The 22008-nt window shown below is 43.1% G+C and overlaps 1 protein-coding gene across 2 annotated transcripts in view; it reads right to left on the bottom strand.

Annotated features, from left to right (window-relative positions):
* ZFYVE26 (zinc finger FYVE-type containing 26) overlaps positions 1-22008 on the bottom strand; it is a 3506023-nt gene that overhangs the window by 3227236 nt on the left and 256779 nt on the right. The gene's annotated exons all lie outside the window — the stretch shown is intronic.

The raw sequence follows: 22008 nt of genomic DNA on the forward strand, positions 1-22008 counted from the left end.
ACTGCTTGAGACTCCTTGCCAGGGGGATGGACCAAAGCACTTTCCTGGGAGAGTTCCTTTTTGGTGGCCGCCGCCACCACCATGGCATCAACCGGGGAACCCTTGCTCCACGAAGCTCTGTCTGCAGGGGGACTAAGAACCTTATCGGGCCTTCTGGGTATCAGCTCTACAGTGTCCGGCCCCTTCTATGCCCTGGTGGTAATCAGGTCGACCGGGGGGACACCCAAGAGGTAGATGGGCCTGTGTCTAACGCCTCCTGGAATACCAACTCGTCCGAGGGTTTGTGGCTGGACCCCCCCCCTTTGGCGGAGTATTTCCATAATGTCTCCAAAGCAGACGTCGTCGTGGGGTGATTTGGGGGAACCCTCCTCTTCCTCCAAATCTGTATCCTCGGTGAGGGACTCGGGGGAGTCCAAGTGCCTCTTTTTGCACAGGCATTTGTGAGGGACCTCCTCGGAGGGACAGTTCGAGGGGGGCTCACCAATGGATTCATGTTCCTCCGGGGGAACTGGCTGGGGCGTCAACGACACAGGCTGTCCCTGGGGGGACTGGATGATGGAGGACAAACTGAGCTGAAAGGGAGTGGGGGTGGACCCCAAGGAAAGAGTGAGGGGTCTCGATCCTCCAGAGAGAACCCTCTCCACCACGTCGAATGCCTAAGGGGAACCGGCCTCTCTAAGACAGGTGTCCGGGACCCTCGGATCAGACGAGGGGATCAGTGCCAGAGCTGAAGCGGTTGGACCAGAGAGGATGGTGTGCTCTGACCGCAAAGGAGCCGAAGACACACTCACCCCCACCCCCAGATCCGATGCCCAGCACTCAGCTCCGAGAGCTGGGATCTAAAAGCAGATCCGATAAGCTCAAGAGCATGGCCGGCGTCAAGGTAGTAATAACCATCGGCGCCAACCCCATGGCTCCTGGGCTCCTCAGATCCAAAATCCGGTGGTGGATCGCAGAAGGAGCTATCGGGGCGAACAGTGGAGCTGAACCCCCCCCCCCCCGGAGGGGGGAGGGGAGCAGCAACACTCCCACCTGCAGCTGAGTTTGCAAGAATCGATGAATCATCCGGTCCATATCTGCCGCCAAGATGCTGCGGGTGGACCTGGAGGAAGCCACCGAAGCCAGCCGGGAGGGCCAACGCGATGACTACCTCAAGGCTGGTTGGGTCTCCTCCGGCTCTGGGGAGGAATGTGGCGAATGGAGCCATGGGGAGGAAGGCTTGGAAACTCTCAATGGAGGAGAGACAACTTTAGCGGGAGGGGCTGAGGGGTCCAATTCGGCCTGCTGATTGTGGCTTCTCTCTCTCTCTCCCTTCTCTCTTTTCTATCCTTCTTGGTCTCTCGTTCTCCCTGAGAAAAGGTGGGAGGGTGAGTCCCAGACAGGAGAAGAGGGCCAGCTGCAGCTGTCGCTACACAGAGGGAAGGAGAAGAAGCTTATTCCGCGGGTAGAAGACCCGCCAGAATCAGCTTGTTCCTCCTATCCCGTAAGGCTCAGGGGTTGAAGGCCGCACATATCTGGCAGTCCGAAGAAAGGTGCGGAACCCCCAAGCAAATCACGCACTGAGTGTGACCATCCGCTGGCGACAGCTTATGGCCACACTCAGAGCACTTGGAAAAAGTCACTTTATAACTTTCAGCCATACTAGAGACATACACGCACACCTGAAAGAGGGAAAAGGGGCCTACTAAGGGATGGACAACTACCAAAGGTGAAGGGGGAGATAAAGGCTAGGGAGAATGAACACCCAAAGAAGGTACTAAAATACAAGAACACACAAAAAACTAGACTAAAAGAGAAAGTTTGCAGTAAAACATGCTACACTTGCCTGGAGCTCGAAGAATCCCATGCTTGGCAAAGCCGGGGGAAATGAGATCTGGAAATTGGAAGGAGTTTGCAGTGTAGTATGGGTAAGGGTGGGGGAGCTTTGAGCTCAGATCTTTTTGCTTGGTATGCTGCCGGCTCGGATCCTTGTTGGATCCGTAACCCACAGGTTGCTGATCAAATGAAGTTAACTACTTCAGATCTCTCCATTTCTTGTGGAATTTTAATGTTTTTATCTGTAATACCTATTAGCAAATCTTTAATATGTGTGTGATTTGGGGAAAAAGGACATTTTAAATTCTGATGTTGTTTTATGTGGGTCTATATTATAAGATCGACGGCTGAAAACATTGAACATCATATGGTCGATGTCTTCATACATCGAACTTATAACAAAAAAAAAAAAAAAAAAAAAAAGTACCCTAATGGGTTTAAGCAGGGCGGCAAGCTCCCCTGCACCCCCCACTACTTAAATATACCAACTCCGGGACTGCACTACATTGCAGTAAACGGAAATCTCTTCTTACAGAGATTTCCGTTTATATGTTCAAAGTTGTGTGCTTTCACTACTCTCTTGTTGACAATATCAGCTTCAATAGTTAGCTTTCGAGAATATAATATAGACCTGTTTTATGCAAACTGTTTTACATGCTGTTGAAGGTGGTTGTTTACGAGTATGCCTATTCGACTGTTTATCTTAGTAAGTCTTTGTCCGTTGGGCTTACTGGGGGGGGGGGGGTTGGTTACCCTAATGCTCTATCTTTTCTTCTCATGGTTCCTTGGGTTGCTTTAGCCTTGGAGTAGCTGTATTTCTGTACCAAAGGGGTCCACAGAGTTCCAGCCCAGGAAGAATCATAGTAAATCTTTTGTTGGGGGGGGGGGGTATATGTCTCAGACTGGCAGTCTCCACTTGGGGTTTAACTCAAGTAATCTGAGGATTGTGAATGAGGTTCTGAGATTGCTCTCTTTGAATGTAAGAGGTAGTTCTTACTCTATCTGAAGATTGAGGGTTATTCAAGAATTAGAATGAAGGCAGCAAACATGGTGTGCCTCCAGGAGATTAAATTTAACAAAGGATTCCTATAAGCTTAGGTCAAAGCTGTACCCAACCTTCGTGTCAGACTATAAGCTGATGTGGGGGGGGGGGGGTGATTTTGTTCAACTCCTCTCTAGTGCTTCTCATCAGAAAAAGTTCAAACTAGTGGTTCTGGCAGATGAATTTTGGAGTGAAAAAATCAATAAGGAAGTTTAGTTACTGGGAATCTTTGTGCTCCAAATAAAGATTATGCAACTTTTTTTCAAAAAGTTTTTGGAGTCATGGTCTGAATCAAGCTAACCCTTTAGTTTTTGCATATTAGCTGGGGATTTTAATCTGGTCTTGGATCACAACAAGGGAAGGCTTTTCCAAAAGGCTGAGCATCATAGTAGGTGTCCAAAAGCTGATCATACCTGAATAAAGGAGAATGCCTAGGTAGATATATGAAGGAAGAGGAATCCCGAGTTTAGAACCCTGACTTTCTCTGTGGCCTTATTGAAACAAGGAAGTAGAAAACACCTGACCTTGATTCCCCGGAAAGTTTAATTCCACAGTCCATTACCCAGGCATTCATGAAATATGTCTATCATATCATGTACCAGACGTTTGATGGTCAAACACGAAAACTGGAGATGGGCTTATTTTAGATGGACGGATGGGTGAGGAAGATGAGATTGTGCTTCGAAGGATGGTTAAAAATGTACTGGAAAAAGAATACTTGCAGTGATATTGCAATTTTTTGTGTGGTGGGAAGGGTGTAAGGCAACAATTCGAGCACAGCTTATGGACTGGGAGGTGTAAGGAGAAGGCAACAATCCGAGCAAAGCTTATGGACTGGAAGGGCTAAGGAGGAGGATACTTGATCTCTTGAGACAGAAATCGCAAGAGCTTAAGGAGTTACAAGGCAGGATGATGCAGTAACAGGGCAAAGTCGAATTAAGAAGGAAAATTAAGGAGGCGAAGGAAATGGTTTTGAAAATAAAAATCAGTCAACTAGAGTTGAATAATCAAATAGATCAGGCCGCACTGCTGCACAGGGGACACTGACAGCCAAGGAGGAAGAGAGACTCTAAATGCATTGCTCAGTTTCTCAAAGGACTTCTTATCTACTTTTCGGTAACTTATCCCATATTGAGTTCTTTACAGCAGCTCATAAAGGATACTATTCTAGGTCAATGGGGCAAGAGACCATCAGCAAAAATTGTAGGAGAACTGAGTCTGTATTAGTGGCCTCAACTGGGGTATGGATCCTAGAGACTTGATTTGGTTACATCCAGTAGTCCATGTAATAAGCAGGATAAAGAGGTTTGGGCAGGGAAATGCGTCAAATTATGGTCCTAACTGATTTCTCATGGTTCTGAATGTTTGTTTATTCATTTTAAGTAGGTTCAAAGAGAATTTAAAACTGATGATGAAAAGTGATTCACATATCAGATCAGATTAATTTGAGTCAATAATATCAGCAAAGCAGTATGAAATGGCAAAACCTTGAGATGGGGAGCTGTTACAGATGGCAGAGCCAGCTTGACTTACAAGGAGCTTTGGCAATGCAAAGTGGAAGCACTGAAACTAGGTTTAAGGTCTAAGAAGTTACTAGCTTGGAGGCTGTAGTCTGGGTTTAGGAAAAGCACCAGAAATACTTAAAAGATGGCCCAAATTATATCAGCAGCTTAGATTACTGTACAGGTGGTATCGGACTCCTTCGAGGAAATACAGAATGGCATGTCTTCCAATGGAAATTGTTAGTAGTCAGGAAAGTGCAGACAATCTCCATGTTTTGGAGGTGTCCATGGATTTCACCTGTCTGGGATCATTTTACTGAGCAGTTACATATTTTTGGAATGACTTTTAGGAAAGAACAGGAATTCTGTGCTTGGTAGACAGCTGAGTGTTCAGATAAAAACTGTAGCAGGCACATGGAAAGTAAGAGTTTATTAGGCCTAAGGAGTATGAAATTATTTGTACAGTAACTCACCAATTCTTGCAGAGGTGTGCCAAGATGTTTTTTGTGCCAAGCACTGGAAATTGCTGGAGTTCTCAGTGGGCAATACTTTGACAAATTCTTGTGTCAGAATATACAACATATTTTTTTTAAAGGGGCAAGTTTGTCCCAGGCACCTCTGGCAAGGGGGATCCAGGTCAGGTAATTTTGTAGGATCTGTTGTGTGATTATGGTCCATATCAATGTTTTTTGGGAGTCCTACACTTTGATGTGGCACTGCATTCTAGGTGGGTTTGTGCATATTTTCTTACATTTTCATATTTTTTTGAGTTATTGTACGAGTAAAGTGGAATAGGATACAGTTCTTTGGTATTAAAATATGTTGTGGTTGTTATATTCAATGCATAATGTTTTTTTACCTATTTTATGTGAAAACAAAATTAAGTTAAAAAACACAACTAATTGGAGAGGAACACTCCCACTTTGATTTTTGTCTCGGATTCCTCATATATCCTCCCAATTACTATTATTATTATATCAGGGAATGCAAACACTTCCATTGCCCTACTCAAAATCCCAGCTCACTCTGCAATGTTTCTCTGCATCAAGACCCAAAACAGCCGCAGTAGTTTCTTGTATTCTGCTTCCCTCTGGATCATTTTTGTTCTATTAAATGTTGCCAAATGTTTACCTCCCCTCCACAAAACCACATTGATCCATATCTATCAGTTCTGGCAACACCTTTCCCTTTCTTTTAGCTACTATAGACAAACACTTCATAATCATGGTTTAAAATTGAAATGGGACTACATTAAGCTGGGTCTGATGGATCCTTAACAGTATTTTAAAAGGAGGGTAAGTGCCAACAACTTGGAAGAAAGCTGTGGTGTCTGTACTACCCAAGGATGGTAAACAAAATTTTCTAGATCTACATCATTTTCTTCCCTCCTAACTTCCACAGGTATACCATCTGCTCCTGGCAACTTTCCTGAGGACTGATTATACATTATCATTTTTATCTCAACTCCTCCTGTTTTAGCTGTTAGTTGTTCAGCCTCGCTACCTCTAACCTTGGCATAATTCTTTCATAAATATTTCCATCTGTGCTCTTTTTTGCTTTCCATATTTCAATGTTTGACACAAAATTTTCATAAAAATCTTCAAAATATCATACCTCTACAGGACAGAGGTACACCTGGTTATTTTCCATGTTATACGTTACCTAAGTTTGGCAACAATCCTTTTAATTTCTGTTGCCTAATTTGCTGTGCTAAAAGTTTTTGTACTCTGGAATCATTATAGCAAACAAAAAAAAAAGCTAACTGCAATCTTTCTAAACTTATGCACATTATTCAAATACTCCTTTATTTCTTCTTTAGCACCCTGTACTTCTTGTTCAGATTTCCCTTATTCTGTAATACTTCAATCTTTCTCATCTCCTCTTAAGTAATTCCTATCACTTTTTAGCTATCTCACCTCTCTCATTTCTACCCTATTTTTAAACTCCATTTTCTTTTTATTCAACTCACTAGCTATAATTCAAGATACTTGTATCTTCCATAATAATGCTCAAATATATTTCACTATCCATTCTTTAAATTACTCTTTTTTATAGACAGGTAGTAAAGCATCAGTGTCTCAGTTTTACTTAATTATCCTGCATTTTCTTAGTTTTTATTAATGCATGAACTGAAATGGTTACTGTATGCGTAGCAAAGCTTTCAATTATATGCACACATTATTGTGAAAATTTCTATCTAGTCTAGCCCACTTGTATCTTGAGGAATATGTAAATTCTGTCAAAGCTCCTTCTGTTGAATTCACATATTCCATACATTTCTTCAGAAATCTACCCACTTTTGGTAAATTTTCCCTTCCAGGTCCCCCACATACATTCTGACTGTTGCAAATCAAGTTCTACTCCCAGCTATAAGTAATAATCCCTGCTGAAAGCGTACTGTTTCTCCCAAAATTTTCTTAAGCTTCATAATAGCAGTTTTTGGTGGAATATAAAAGCATACCAGCATCAATTTTCCTCCCTTGCTAATAGCCCCTTACTACCACAAATCTACTGTTACGGTCTTTCTCCCCATCTTGTATCACTATTGGAGCCCAACAATTACTATAATTACTCCCCTTTCCCTTTGTCCCTGACATTCCCTGATATTGTGCTGAATATCAATCCTGAAATCCTTTGTCAGATTCATAAGCTTATTTCTTTCCAAATGTGTTCCCTACAGCATTGCTATTTGTACCTTGCATTTAATATAATTCAATACTCTTTCCATACCTAACACACCTTTTAAGTTCCAATATAATATAGACAGAGTGGCTATTATAATAAAAAGCCATTGTTCATGCCCATTATAAGCAACACTTTTGGAATGTGCGTTTCAAACGTTTGTATTACATGCACACACTAATGTTTGGCATGCTGATCTTTTATAGATTTATTTCTTCTCATCTACATTTGAACCCATGTCACATTTAAGAATTTTTGTTTCAATGAAAAAATCTCTCGCAAACATTTTCAGAACACCCTCATCCCCTATTAACTTAGGGCAAAAAAACAGAGCTATGTATATCTTCAAAAAAATCAAGTTTAAACCTAGAGATGGAACAACTGCCACAAAGACCACTGCACCCACTAAAATTAAGGTTACCCAATCTAAAGCCCATACTACAGCTTGTATTCCCACTTACAATGAATGCTGTTTGTTCTTTTTTGTCTCTGAGAAGGACAGATGAGAAAAGAACAGACTGTATGCTTTCAGAAAACAAAAGCTTTAATCCTAAGAAAAAGTGCATTAGCTATCTTTAAATAAATCTAAATTTACACAGAAATTATGGGAAGTGAACAGCAGTATCGCTAGCAGCCTTAATGTTTTAATGCATTTAACAAGACAAATTTTTTAAATGAACTGCTTGTCACTGTACATTTAAATGTTGTATTTCCATCAACAAAGAATGCTCAGAACTCTCAAAATGAATTGTTTGCACCTGCAGACAGCTCGTCTCAATGTAAAAGTAGTCAACATGAATCTTAAGTTTCACTCAGGACAGACTCCCACTGAACATTTTGCTAATGGAAAAAGTAAACCAATATCTTTACAGATGTCTGAAACTTAGCATTTGTTATGGCTTTCAATACTTTGGCTTATTTTTCAAGTCTATATGCTTACAAAAAAAACACATTTATAGCTTAAGCCAACGATAATAATCTAGACATTCACCCTTGTAAAAAATAAGAAAATATCTTCATTCTATATATAATGTACTCTCTGCACTTTTACACCACACCCCAGCAGCCCAAGAACACAGCATATTAACATTAAACTTGCTTTTGTCAAGCCTTTCTTCTCATTACATTGTAAAACGTATAGTTCTTATCAAAATAATACTGGTTTACTTAAATATATTTAACATGTATAGCAGTCACTGAAGACTTGCCCCCACTTTGCAAAATGGTTTTACATATATAACATTCAGTTTGTCATGAAATGTTTTCAAAAAGCACTAGTAAGAACAAAATTGTTTTACTTACAGTTACTGCACCCCCCCCCTCTTTTTTTGTGTCCCACTAAACACTGACAAACTGGGGTGTACCCTTTACAGTCCACCCACAAGTTTAACAAGTCAACAAAAGTCCAGTTTTTTTTAGCTGCTACTTCTTGCAAAGTCATATTTCACAAATGTAACTAAATGTGAGACTATAAAGCATCGGTCACTTAATTCAGTGTTGCTGGTCTTCTTCCTGTTCACCTCCATCTCCAAACACCAAACTCTAGTTCAGGTTGAAGGTACCCTTATTCGTCTAGTCAATTTCGGTGTCTTTTTTTAGTCTCAGTCATTTTCCTTCAGAACACTGGAAAAGATATTACTAGCAAAGTTTCTCTAGGAGCTTTATTGTCAGAATAATGAGAAGCTGAGTCTCCAACTGTTTGCTGGCTTACTTTTTGTTGGATACACTTATTTCATCCTTAGCCTTCTTTGCATCTAACAATATATCTTTGATACTCCAGGAAAAAATATTCCTTAGACAGCTGGATACAACAGCTTGAATCTTACACTTGTCTCTCGACATTCCCTGACTGTTGGTATAAATTTGCTTCTCTTCTGCCTGGTGTGCAATGAATAATCATTTACCACAAACACACTACCGGCTCCAAGCCCCCTTGCACCCCCCACCCTCCGCTACTTAAAATATACCAACTCAGAGATCGCACCACATTGAACATGATGGAAATCATCACCTATGGAGATTTCCATTCACACGCTCAAACTTTTACAAATTCGAACATATGGTCTCGACCATATGTGATTCGAACTTGTAAAAGTTCGATGACGTGATAGGAACCTATTTTTTTCATACTTGGTATTTCAAACTGACTGAGAGAGGAGTTTGAGGCCAGCGGCTGGGCCAAATTTGGCCAAAAAAGAGGGGAGGGAGTTGCAGATGGGAACACAAACTTTCCCTTGCATTATTTCTGTATACATCTACCTCTATAACCCTGTTCCAAATCATGCTCATCATTTTCACTAGAGGGTGCCTCGTGAGTATTCCAGTTTCTGTTCAACAAATCTCTCGATACAGGCACAGAGACTGTTTCAGTTCTTTGGAAGAAATGAGAGCAAAACAAAACCACAAGCTAGAGTTTGGTACAGCTGCACCAGCTTGCCTAAGGGAGTACAGTGTAAATGGAATTGATACCTAGGTTTCTGAATCACTTTGACTGCAGCACAGAAAGGATGCAAGACTCCACAGATTCAAAGAAGGGTGGCCACTTCAAGACTGGAAAAGAAGTGAATATGATCCTGACAGTGAAATCTTTAACTAGTCTATGAAAATGATTTTAAGATGAGATTGACTGATTACAAGTACAGTGATGCAAAATGAAATGTGGAACAATGAGTAAATTTGTGCTGTCCTAAGTTGTACTGCAAATGCACAGGAAGGTAGACAACACAATGCAGGAAGCAGGGTTAATAGTAAGTGGACAAGAAAATAAAGTCCACTTCAGACATGGGCTAAACAGCATCAGTACTGTGACTTCATGTCATAAAGTACAGTTGTGTACACTTACCATAAATGGAGATGTTCGAGTGTATTCACTGTTGCAGTCATCACATTTGGGTTATCTGCCTGCATGTAGCCCTCAGCCAGCCTGAATACCAGATTCTTTGGATTTCTGTGTCAGATACTGTTGCTTCTTCCCTGACGTCAGGTCATCAGGGGTATAAAACATGCAGACTATGCCATTACATCAGTTTTTCTTGCCCCCACAATAGGAAGCAATTAAATGGTATGGTACACTCCCATCAAAAAGCAAATACACAAGAAAAAATAAATATACCAACAAGAAGAAAAGGTGAAGCCAAGAGAAGTCAGGGGGCTGGAGGGAGGGTAACCAGGACTGCAACAGTGAATACACTCGAACATCTACATTTATGGTAAGTGTACACAACTGTACTATGTTCTTCGTGCTTCACTGTTACAGTCATCACATTTGGGTTGATTCCCAAAGCTATGGAATGTTGGAGGAAGTTAAAGAGCATTAGGGCCAGCTATTAAGCCCTGCAAGGCTGCAGTGGCAAATCCAGCTCTGGATTTAGAAAAGATAGGCATGTGGTAATGCTTGGTGAAGGTATGTACAAAGCTCCAGGTAGCAGCTTCTAGGATGTCCCTGGTAGGGACTCCTCTGAGAAATGCCACAGAGGTAGATACAGCCCTGGTGGAATGTGATCTTATCCCTGTGGGGTAGGTTTTCCATGGTGCTTGTAGCAGAAATGAATGCAATGGGCTATCCATTTGGAAATGGCTTGCTTTGAAATGGCCTTCCTCTCTGCCCCTGCAGCAAAGCCAACTAGCAGCTGTTCAGATTTCCTGAGAAGCTTAGTCCTGTCCAAATATAATCCAGGTTGTCTGTGCACGTCCAGAGAGTGCAGTATTCGTTCCCCTTTGTTTTGTGGATTAGGGAAAGAAGTAGGCAAATGAATGGACTGATTTAGGGCCACACTAGACACCACCTTGGGCATACAGGAAAAATTAGTCCTGAGGGTAACCCTGTCCGCATGGAAGATAATGAAGGGTTCTACTGCCATGAGGGCCTGTAATTCAGACACTCTTCTTGCTGAAGTGATGGCTAAAAGGAAGGCCGTTTTCCAAGGAAGGAATTTCAACTCTGCTGTTGCAGCTGGCTCAAAGGGGGGAAGAGTGAGCTTTTCCAATACAAAGTTAAGGTCCCAGGCTGGAGTGGGAGTTCTCCTGGGGGGGGGGGGGGGTCTTAAATTTTTGTCCCCTCTAAGGAATTGTTTTAGCAAGGGGTGAGCGAAAGTACAGTTTTGTACCTACCATAAATGTAGATGTTAGTGTGTTCACCCTGCTGCAGTCATCACACTTGGGTTATTCTGCCGTCAGGCGGTCCCGCAGTCGGCCCGAATTCCAAAGTCATGGTCCAGCATCGGTTGCTGTCGCTTCTTCCCTGACGTCATTGCGCCAGGGGTATATAAGAGGCATCCGATGCCATTTTCTTCAGTTTTTCTTGCCCCAGATGTCAGGTGCCCCCAATAGGTAGGCAAAAAATATATACATATAGCTATATACAAATAAAAGAAAACCCTTAGGCACAAGCAAATACACCACAGAGGTAGTATAGGATAGAGTGGTAGAGATAAGTTCAGCTGGTTCAGAGGGGATGGAGGGAGGGTAACCTGGACTGCAGCAGGTTGAACACTCGAACATCTACATTTATGGTAGGTACAAAACTGTACTATGTTCATCGTGTTACCCTGCTGCAGTCATCACACTTGGGTTGAATCCCAAAGCTAAGGATGGGAGGTGGAGTCAAACAGGGTTAGAAGAAGCTAGTAGGCCCTGCAAAACTGCAGTGGGAAAACCAGCTCTAGTCTTAGAGTATAGAGGTAGGTGATAGTGTTTGGTGAAGGTGTGCACTGAACTCCAAGTTGCAGCTTCCAGAATATCCTTGGTTGGCACTCCCCTGAGAAAGGATGCTGATGTAGCTGTAGCCCTGGTGGAGTGGGACCTAATGTTAGCAGGTACTGGTTTCCCATGATGTGTGTAGCAGAAACGTATACAATGCCATACCCATTTAGAAATGGTCTGGTTTGAGATAGCTTTTCCTTGTGATCCTGTAGCAGAGGCTACAAAGAGCTGGTCAGTTTTTCTGAAAGCCTTAGTTTTATCCAAGTAGTAACGTAATTGCCTGTGAATGTCCAAAGAGTGCAGGAGTCTTTCTCCTTTGTTCTGGGGATTTGGGAAGAAGGTGGGCAAGTGAATGGTTTGGTTTAGGGCCACACTGAATACCACCTTTGGCATAAAGGAAGGGTTAGCTCGTAGAGAGACTCTGTCTTGATGAAAAATGAGGAAAGGTTCCACTGCCATTACTGCCTGTAGCTCTGAGACTCTTCTAGCTGTGGTTATTGCTACTAGTAGGGCAGTTTTCCATGAAAGAAATTTTAAATCAGCTGAAAAAGCTGGTTCAAAGGGCGGCAGTGTAAGCTTTTCCAGAACAAAGTTGAGATCCCAAGTAGGTGTTGGAGCTCTCCTTGGCAGTGATCTTAATAAATGAAAATGAAAGTCCTTTGTGTAACATCTCAGTTAAATAGTGTAGAATCTGAGGGATGTTTGGATCAAGGGGATTTAGGCCTTTAGCCTGGTTCCAGGCGCAGATCTTTTCCATTTGTCTGAATAGGTTTTCCTGGTGCTGGGCCTCCTGGCCTCCAGAATGACATCCATAACAGCACTGGATAAAGGTGTTGGCTGGTTGTTTAGGTAATTTGCCATGCAGCCAGGTTTAAAGTCTTGAGCTGGCTGTGTAGAATCAGATTGTCTTGCTGGGTGAGCAGGTGAGGAATTTGTGGCAAAATCCATGGTGGGCCGTGGGCCATGTTCCCTAAAATTGGATACCAATGCTGGCGTGGCCAGTCTGGTGCAACGAGTATCATTTGTGGCCTCTCTAATCTGACTTTCAGCAGTACCTTTGCTAGAAGAGGCAGTGGAGGGGAAGACATACACTGTTGATGCTTTCCAACTGAATGAGAGGGCGTCCACAGGGCGTCCACTTTCCAAGCTAGTGGATGGAAGGTCCTTGTGCAAAATTTTTGAAGTTGGCGGTTGTGGGGGCTTGCAAACAGATCTATGTCTGGGCGTCCCTATTTGTGAGCTATCATTGCAAACACTTGTGGATCTAGTTTCCATTCGGGTGGATCCATGATGTTTCTGCTTAGGTCGTCTGCCAATGTGTTTTTCTTTCCTGGCAGGAATTGTGCTTGTAATTGAACCTGGTAAGACAGTGCAGTGTTCCACAAGGTCATTGCTTGCCTGCATAGAGGGTAGGAATGGGTGCCCCCTTGCTTGTTTATGTACCACATTACTGTGGTATTGTCCGTCTTTATTATTAGTTGTCCTGGGTGTGGAAGGTCCTTGAAAGCTGTTAGGGCATTCTGTACTGCTAACATTTCTTTTTGATTGATATGCAGATGCCTCTGATCTGAAGTCCATTTGCCCTGAATGCACTGCCCTGTCATGTGTGCTCCCCAGGCATAGTCCGATGCATCTGTTGTCATACTTTGCCTGGCTGTGGGTAAGGTGAAAGGCTAACCCTTGTTGAGGTGACATGCCTGTGCCCACCATAGAAACTCCTGTTGAAGGCAGGGAATGAGTGGTATCATTGTTTCCAAGCTGTGGCTGTGCTGAGTCCATACACTTTTCAGGTACCTTTGTAATTTCCTCATATGCAGTTTTGCAAATGGTATTAGAAGTATGCAAGATGCCATGAATCCCAAGGCCTGCAGAATTTTTCTTGCAGGGAGTTGGGTCTTTGTTGCAATTATTTTGAAATATTGAATCAGCCGTCGTGGTTTGTCTGGCGTGAGATAAGCCACCTGGGCCATTGTATTCAAACTGGCACTCAGGAATATTATGTTTTTTGAGGGCACTAGTTTTGATTTCTTTTCGTTCACTGTGTACCCTAGACAACTGAGAAGGTGTTTGACAAATGCCAGATGCTTTAAAAGAATGTCCTTGCTTTCTGCTTGAATAAGGCAGTCGTCCAGGTATGGGTATATTTAAATTCCTCTTTGTCTGCAGTATGCAATTACTGGTGCCAGGCATTTTGTGAAGACCCTGGGTGCAGTAGATAAGCCAAATGGCAGTGCAGAGAATTGATAATGTGTTGAACCTGCAATGAAGCTGAGGTATCTTCTGCAATTCTGGCTGATAGGGACATGCAGGTATGCCTCCTTGAGGTCCAAAGTGACTAGCCAAGCATTCTTGCCCAGCATGGGAAGAAGCTGCTGTAGTGTTAGCATCTTGAATTTTGGTACTTGCAGATAGATGTTCAGAAATGAAAGATCCACAATGGGTCTCCATGCTTTGTTCCTTCTTGGGACTAGGAAGAGTCTTGAGTATGTCCATGAGAGTTGTAATTTGTTTTTGTGCCTCTGCCCATTGATTTGGTGGCAGGTTTGGCATTCCTTTGATCCTTGGTAAGGTATGAAAGTGGAATCTGTATCCTTGAGAGACGATGTTTAGAACCCATTTGTCTTTTGTGATGATGTGTCATTTGTCTGCAAAAAATGCTAGTTTTCCTCCCAAGGGAGCTGCCAGGAGAGATTTGCTTGGTAGTTTGAGGATAGAGTCATTGTGTTTGTCTTCTGCTAGCTTGGGGCCTGTCTTCTCCTCCTTTCTGGGTAGCAGAACCCCATTGGCGAGGTTTGTAAGGGCCCTGTGACTGACCTCTGCCCCTTGAGCATCTATATTTGCCCCTCTGTGATCTGTCTGAAGCTGGAAAGGACCAGTTTTTTGTTGGCCAATTTCTGCTGAAATGAGGGGGTTGTACCTGCAAAAAATCCTTGACCGTTTGCATAGACTTTGCCTTATCCTCCATTTTCTTTAAAACCTCTTCTGCTTTGACACCAAATAATACATCCTGCTGTAAAGGTGCATCCAATAATTTATCTTTAACATGGTCAGGGAGGGTTTGTTCTTTTAACCAAGCATGTCTACTTATGACAGAGCCAGTAACAGCTGCTCTACAGGAAGCTTCCAATGAATCAAATCCGCATTGTAAAGTATGTTTGCCCACCTGTTCAGCTGCATGCAACAGCTCCTGCATTTCCTTGAATTCAGACTGTTCTGAATGTGTGCTCATTTTTTGTTTTAACCGAGACATTAGGAATTGCTGATATTTCAACATGTGAAACTGGCAATTTAATGCTCTCATAGCCAGAGTTGCTGAGGTGTATATTCTCTTTCCCCATCTATCTAGGGCTCTGGAATCCCTTTCAGAGGGCACAGGATTTTTATCCATAGAAGCTTTTGCTCCCTTAGGACCCTGGGAAATTGTTTCTGGGTCAGCTACAGGGCTTTTATAAAGGAATTTGTGTAAGTCAGGTACTCTGTAGTATCTGTCTGGTTTAGCTGGAGCAGGAGGTAGAGAATCTGGATTTAAACTAGACAAGTAAACATCATCCACATTATCTAAAACAGGAGGGATAACAAGAGGTCTGTGCTGGGGTAATAAAAGGAACTCTCGAAGCCTTTTCTTAGAATCGGAGTAATCCTGACCTTCCCAGTGGAAATGTTCCCTCATGGTATGTAAGGTTTCCCCAAAGGAGTAGTCTTCAGGAGATGCTGAGGGAATAGTCTTCAGCATCAGAGTCTTCATAAGGTGGAAAAGTGTAATCCTGTTCCTTAGAGGAATCTGAGGAGAGTGAAACCTGGTCAGAGGATGCATAATCCTCCTCTTGTCTTGGTCTTTTATCAGGAGGGGGATGGGAACCCCTGATAATGGTAATCAAATCTTCAGCCATCTTAAGCATCTGTTTTTCTTAGGCATGGGGCCTTGAACTGTAGACTGATGTACAGTTTTCTTAGGTTTTAAAGGAGTTTTAAGCTTAGCATAAGATTTAATGGTGAGTGTAGTCGGTCTGAAGACACCTTCTGCAACCGAAGGTGTTTCCACTGCACCGGTGTCTATTTCCGCTCCGGTGTCGGTAGATGGCTGCGTTGGCCTAGTAGGCTCCGCTTGGGAATCCGCAGCTGTCTGGGGTTCCAGTTCTGCAGTCGTCAGGGGCTGCGTAGGCACCTCACTGAAATCCAGAGAACCGGCGACAGGCCCAGCTGAGGCCTCGGAGTCTGGCTTGTTCCTAGGCTGCCTGTCCTTATCCTTGCGTTTTTTATGTATGGCGGTCGTCGGCTGCTCCGAAGGCATGATGTAATTAAATTTCCTACCAAAGTAATGCCGTGCAAAGTCAAAACGGCGTTTGATAGTTCGTTTATTAAACCTAGCACAAAACCGACAACCTGTGACGTCGTGGTCTGGGCCTAGGCAAGGAATACAATAGGAATGGAAGTCCTTATGAGGTATTTGCTTCCCACAAGAAATACAATTGTTAACTTTTTCTGACATCGGACTGAGGCAAGAAAATGTTCCCCAACGGGGTACTTAGCTTTATTGAAGACTTCGGACTGAAATTCAAATCGAAAATCTCAGGTGTCGGCCGACCGGCACTTGCGAACTGCTTCTGCTTCAAGCACCGCGGGGCAAGAAAGACTGAAGAAAATGGCGTTGGATGCCTCTTATATACCCCTGGTGCACTGACGTCAGGGAAGAAGCGACAGCAACCGACGATGGACCAAGACTTTGGAATTTGGGCCGACTGTGGGACCGCCTGACGGCAGGTAACCCAAGTGTGATGACTGCAGCAGGGTAACACGATAAACATCAGGGGCGGCTCAGTATTATAATGTGCTGAAATGGCAGAGGCATGAATTTTAATTGACGAGAAGGATAGGCCCTTGTGGAGCATTTCTGTTAAGTACTCTAGAATATGAGGTAAGCTGGGCACCGTTGTGCCCATTCCCTGAGCCTGGCTCCAGGAACAGTATCTTCTCCACTTTTCAGCATAGGATTTTCTAGTACTAGGCCTCCTTGCCTCCAGAATGACATCTAATACAAGCTTACTGAGGGATGCTAGAGGAGAGCTCAAGGAATTAGACAGGCTGCAAGGTTCAGGGTTTGAAGCTGAGGGTGCAAAATCTGTCCCGCCTGCTGGGACAATAGGGAAGGGGTCTGAGGCAGGTGCCATGGTTGTAGCAGTGTCATACTGCGCAACAGGGGGTACCAGTGCTGGCCTGGCCAGTCTGGTGCAATCAGTATTATCCTTGGCTTGTCCTGTTTGATCTTTAGTAGAACCTTCGAGAGGAGAGGCAGAGGGGGAAAGGAATAAACAGAGACTTTCCCAGGTAAAGGACAGGGCATCCACTTTCCAGGCTTGACTGTGGGGAGTTCTTGAGCAGAATTTGTTCAATTGGTAGTTCTGAGGGGAGGCAAACAAGTCTACCTCTGGAGTCCCCCCCATTTGTTCAAGAGGTTGAATATTTTGGGCTCTAGTTTCCATTCGTATGGGTCCATGAGATTTCTGCTTAAGTCGTCTGCCAGTGAATTTAGTTTGCCTGGCAGGAATTGTGCTTGTAGGTGTACTTGGTAGATCAAGGCTGTGTTCCACAGATCCATGGCTAGTCTGCAGAGAGGGTATGAGTGGGTTCCCCCCTGCTTGTTTATGTACCACATAACTGTGGTGTTGTCTGTCTTTACCAATAGTTGTTCTGGAAGAATACGGTCTTTGAAGGCTGTCAGAGCATTCTGTACAGCTAACATTTCTTTTTGATTGATATGCAGGTGCATCTGTCACGGGTTCCATTTGCCCTGAATGCACTGCCCTGCCATGTGATTCCCCCATGCATAGTCTGATGCGTCTGTTGTCAGGGTTTGGATGGCAGGGGGTAGAGTGAAAGGGAGTCCCTTGTTGTGGTAGCAGGCCTCTGCCCACCAAAGGACCTCTGTCTTCATACAAGGAATGATAGAAATCATTGTTTCCAGGTCCTGAGAATGTTGACACCATAGGCTTTTTAGATACCATTGGAGTTTCCTCATATGCAGTCTTGCATATGGAATTAGTAGAATGCAAGAGGCCATGAACCCCAGAGCTTGCAGTATTTTCCTTGCAGATAGCTGAGGTTTTGTGGTCAATAGTTTGAAGTAGGTTTAATATGAATATCTGTAGGCCTAAATACACCCTCAGACGCTGGTGCCTGCACAGCGGCTCTGGTCCCATCCAAGGCAGAGACATCCGCAGGTTCCATAGTCGAAGAAGCATCTCGTGGCATACCGGATTCCAAATGGGTCTCAGTAGAGGCCTGCGAATCTGAAGTAGCGGGTATCAGGAGCTGCAAAAGCACCTCACTGAGTACCGGTGGACTGGCGACTAGCTTAATGGAAGTGTAGTCGGCAGTTTTGGACTTATGCAGTCTGTCTTTATCCTTATGTTTTTTCGGAAGATCGATAGTCTGAAGGCTTAACGAAGCCATTTCGAGTACGTAGAAAGAGTACGAAAGTAATTGGCTGCAAAAATGGCCTGACGACGTATAGTTTGGGCATTGAACAAGGCACAAAACCGACAGCGAGGGATGTCGTGGTCTGGGCCTAAACAGGGGATGCAGTAAGAATGAAAATCTCTATGAGGTATTTGCTTTCCACAGTTAAGACAATTGTTAACTTTTACTGACATCGGTTGGGGAAGAAAAAGGATCCCCAACAGGGTACTTATCTTTTTTGAAGACAGGAGACGGCCAACCGGCACTTGCGAACTGCTTCGGGCACCGCACGGCAAAAAAGACTGATGCAATGACATCAGCTGCATGTTTTATACCCCTAACGACCTGATATCATGGAAGAAGTGACAGCATCCGACGCAGAAATCCGAAGACTCTGGTATTCGGGCTGGCTGAGGGCTACCTGCAGGCAGATAACCCAAATGTGATGACTGCAACAGTGAAACATGAAGAACATCTTGATTCTTGGGTTCCGACACCTCATGGAGCAGTCCATGATAGAGGAGAAACGTAAAGATCATCAGATAGAAAAGTGAATATCTTAACATCACACACAGGCAAGCTGCCACTGTGAACAGGAAAAGAAATGACACACAGAGATAAGCTCTCAATCCACAGAGCTCCAAGAACAGCTCATTTACAGATATGTTCAAAGAAAGTCAATGAAAAGTTACTACATGGTCTGTGCCAAAATAAGACAGAAAAGGAAGAGACCCTTACAGCCTCTTGAGACTGCATGAGATTTCTAACAAAGCTGCAAATATCTAAGGGATAGAATAAGAGCAGACAGCAAAATATTTTCGTAAACAAGATATTCTGTTATGTCAGGAAAACAAAACCGCAGCAAGAACAGAAAATCAAAGCTGAACATTTGTCCTGTCACTATGCCTTCCCCACTTACTTCAACTAATTTAAAACACATCCTCTTATTCTCACCTTTTTCCTTTCCTTCTCTTACCCTACCTTCTAACTCCTTATGAACAACTTCGCTTACTGGAATCACACACCTTCACTCAAATTACTAGCTCACCATCCCAAAACACATTCCAAGCCTGTTCTAACATCATTTCTTCTCCCAGCTACCTTCTTGCAAAATTTCATAGAAAGGTCCACTATACCTACAGTAATCATGTACACAGAAAATCCTCACACATTTTCACTAAACCCTCACTCCAAATAAAAAGATTACTTCTTTCCCTACAAGCAGGTGACATTCATCCCAACCCTGGTCCAAATAACACTACCACTATTAACCCCCATCAGTCTCCCACTCTCCAGCTCTAATCTACTCTCCAAACCCCCAAACTCTCTCTCTATAGCTCATCTTAACATCCGTAGTATTAATAAAATGACCCAGCTCCATGCTCTGCTAGACATACACTCATTCGACATCCTTTGCCTGTCTGAAACTTGGCTTAAACCAGCAACCCAAGACAGTGAGATTATTCCCCCCTGGCTAGAACATCCACAGACTGGACCGTAAAGCTAAAAAGGGTGGTGGGATAGAAATTATTTACAAAACATGGAAGCAAATTACTGTCTTACATGATAAACCTCCCTCTGTAAGTAATGCCGAAATCCTTATCTCCAAACTCCAGCTTAATACACATAGATCCATCTACATAATCTGTTTATACCTCCCCCCTAGAAATAACATCAGTACTCTAGAAGAGATTCTCAGCTGACTCTCCATTCATTTCCCACAAGAAACCATAGTCCTGGGCGATGTCAACATTAACTGGAAAACCTGCACCTCAGCAGACCCTCCCACCTTCTTAAATCTCCATGGTTTCATACAAACCATTCAAGCACCCACCAGAACCAACAAACCTAATAACAAAGAAAGCATATTAGACTGGATTCTGATTAATCGTCACCACCAAACTTATATAGTAGGAACAGTACCTGATGACATAAGCGACCATGCACTTACTTAATCAGACATAAACCTGATACCCCTAACTCAACTAAATTCAAAATGGTCAGAACTAAAAAAATTTAACCCTGTGACACCTTCCAAACTGAACTAAGAGCCTGTAACTGGTCCCCTCTTAAACACCTTCCACTGGATGATGCTGTCTCATACTTCAACTCAAAGTTCCTATTTATTCCAGACTCACACGTTCCCTCAAGATCTATCAGAATTAGCTCAAAACCTGCACCTTGGCTATCAAAGGATACAAGGCATAAAATTATTCTGAAAAATAAACTCTGGACCAAATAACGTACAACTAAAGATCCCATCGACCAACTAAACGTTAGGCAAATAAGAAACATTACAAAAACAGCCATACATCTAGATAAAAGAAACTACTACTACTACCATCTACAACAAGCTAACCAACATAATCCACAAAAGCTCTGGGCAGGAATAAATAGACTCTTAAAGCCTGGCCACTCTGACACCCCATGCCTCTCAGGCACTTCCCAAAACAACCCAAAACAAACTGCTGATGCCGTCTCTATCTAATCAACTTTCCCCAGATATCCCCTCCCTGTCCACCTCCTCTAATACTTCTATTCCCTTATTTCAACTGCAACCTGTGCCCACATCACTAATATGTTCTCTGTCCCACAAACCGAAATCCTCCTCTCCCAATCAGCTAACCAGCTACCAGCTCAATATCTAAAAATTGCAGCCAAAGCATTAGCCTATTCTATTTCCATCCTAATTAACAGAACCATCATTGAAGGCTACATTCCTTCAATCTGGAAAATATCACATATTATTCCCCTGCATAAAGGTGGCAACTCAACAGAAATCTCAAACTACCGACTCATAGCCTTACTCTCCCCCCTAGCTAAAATCATGGAAAAATGCGTCCAAAAACAACTTCTAAATCACCTCTTAAATTACAATCTACTAGCTGACTATCAACATGGCTTTAGACCATTCCACAGCACCACCACAGCCCTCCTTTCCTTCACTGACTGCATCAACAAAAAACAATAATAGCATCCTTACCTCTGCTCTCTTTATTGATCTATCCAAAGCCTTCGATATGGTTAATTACAAGATACTAAAAAACTTACTTAAATCTTTTGCGCTAGACACAAGTGCTATAAAGTGGTTCCACTCCTATTTTCATAACAGACAGCAGGCAGTTCTTTGGCACAATAGCTTATCCAACCACCTAGCCATTACCCTTGGAGCCCCCCAAGGCTCAATTCTTGACCCTCTTCTGTTTTCAATTTTCATTAATGATCTTCATACTACTATTCCTCTTGCAACCTGTATACAATATGCAGATGATTCTACTTTGATTTGTTCTGCCTCACCCCCATCCGAACTTCACTCTATCACCCAACAGACATTCCAAACCATAGAAATGTCGTTCCTAAAACGATGCTTGATCTTAAACCCCAAGAAAACCAAATTGTTACTTTTCTCCCCCACCCGAAAATTCTCTCCACTCAACTTCTCTATCTTGTCAAGTAATGGCACCTATATTTCCCCCGACCCAACTACCAGGCTCCTAGGAGTGGAGACTGACAATCTATGCTTTGACACTCACCTTAATAACACTATAAAACTAGTTAACAGAAAACTAGGCTCATTGTACAGAATTAAACCATTCCTTACTCCACTTGCCAGAACATCCATCGCCCACTCTCACCTAATGTCCACCCTCCTTTATACCTCATCTATCTACAATAATCTGTCCAAAGCTAACCTCAGCAAAATGGCTGTTGCCTACAACAGTATTGCTAGATTTGCCTCTGGCTGTACTTTTACAACTCACCACTGCATAAACTTAATCCAATTAGGATGGCTTGAGCTACAAAACCTGA

Source organism: Protopterus annectens, chromosome 6.part0 (genome assembly GCF_019279795.1).
Source record: "Protopterus annectens isolate FY-2018-M chromosome 6.part0, PAN1.0, whole genome shotgun sequence".
Taxonomy (NCBI): Eukaryota; Metazoa; Chordata; order Ceratodontiformes; family Protopteridae; genus Protopterus; species Protopterus annectens.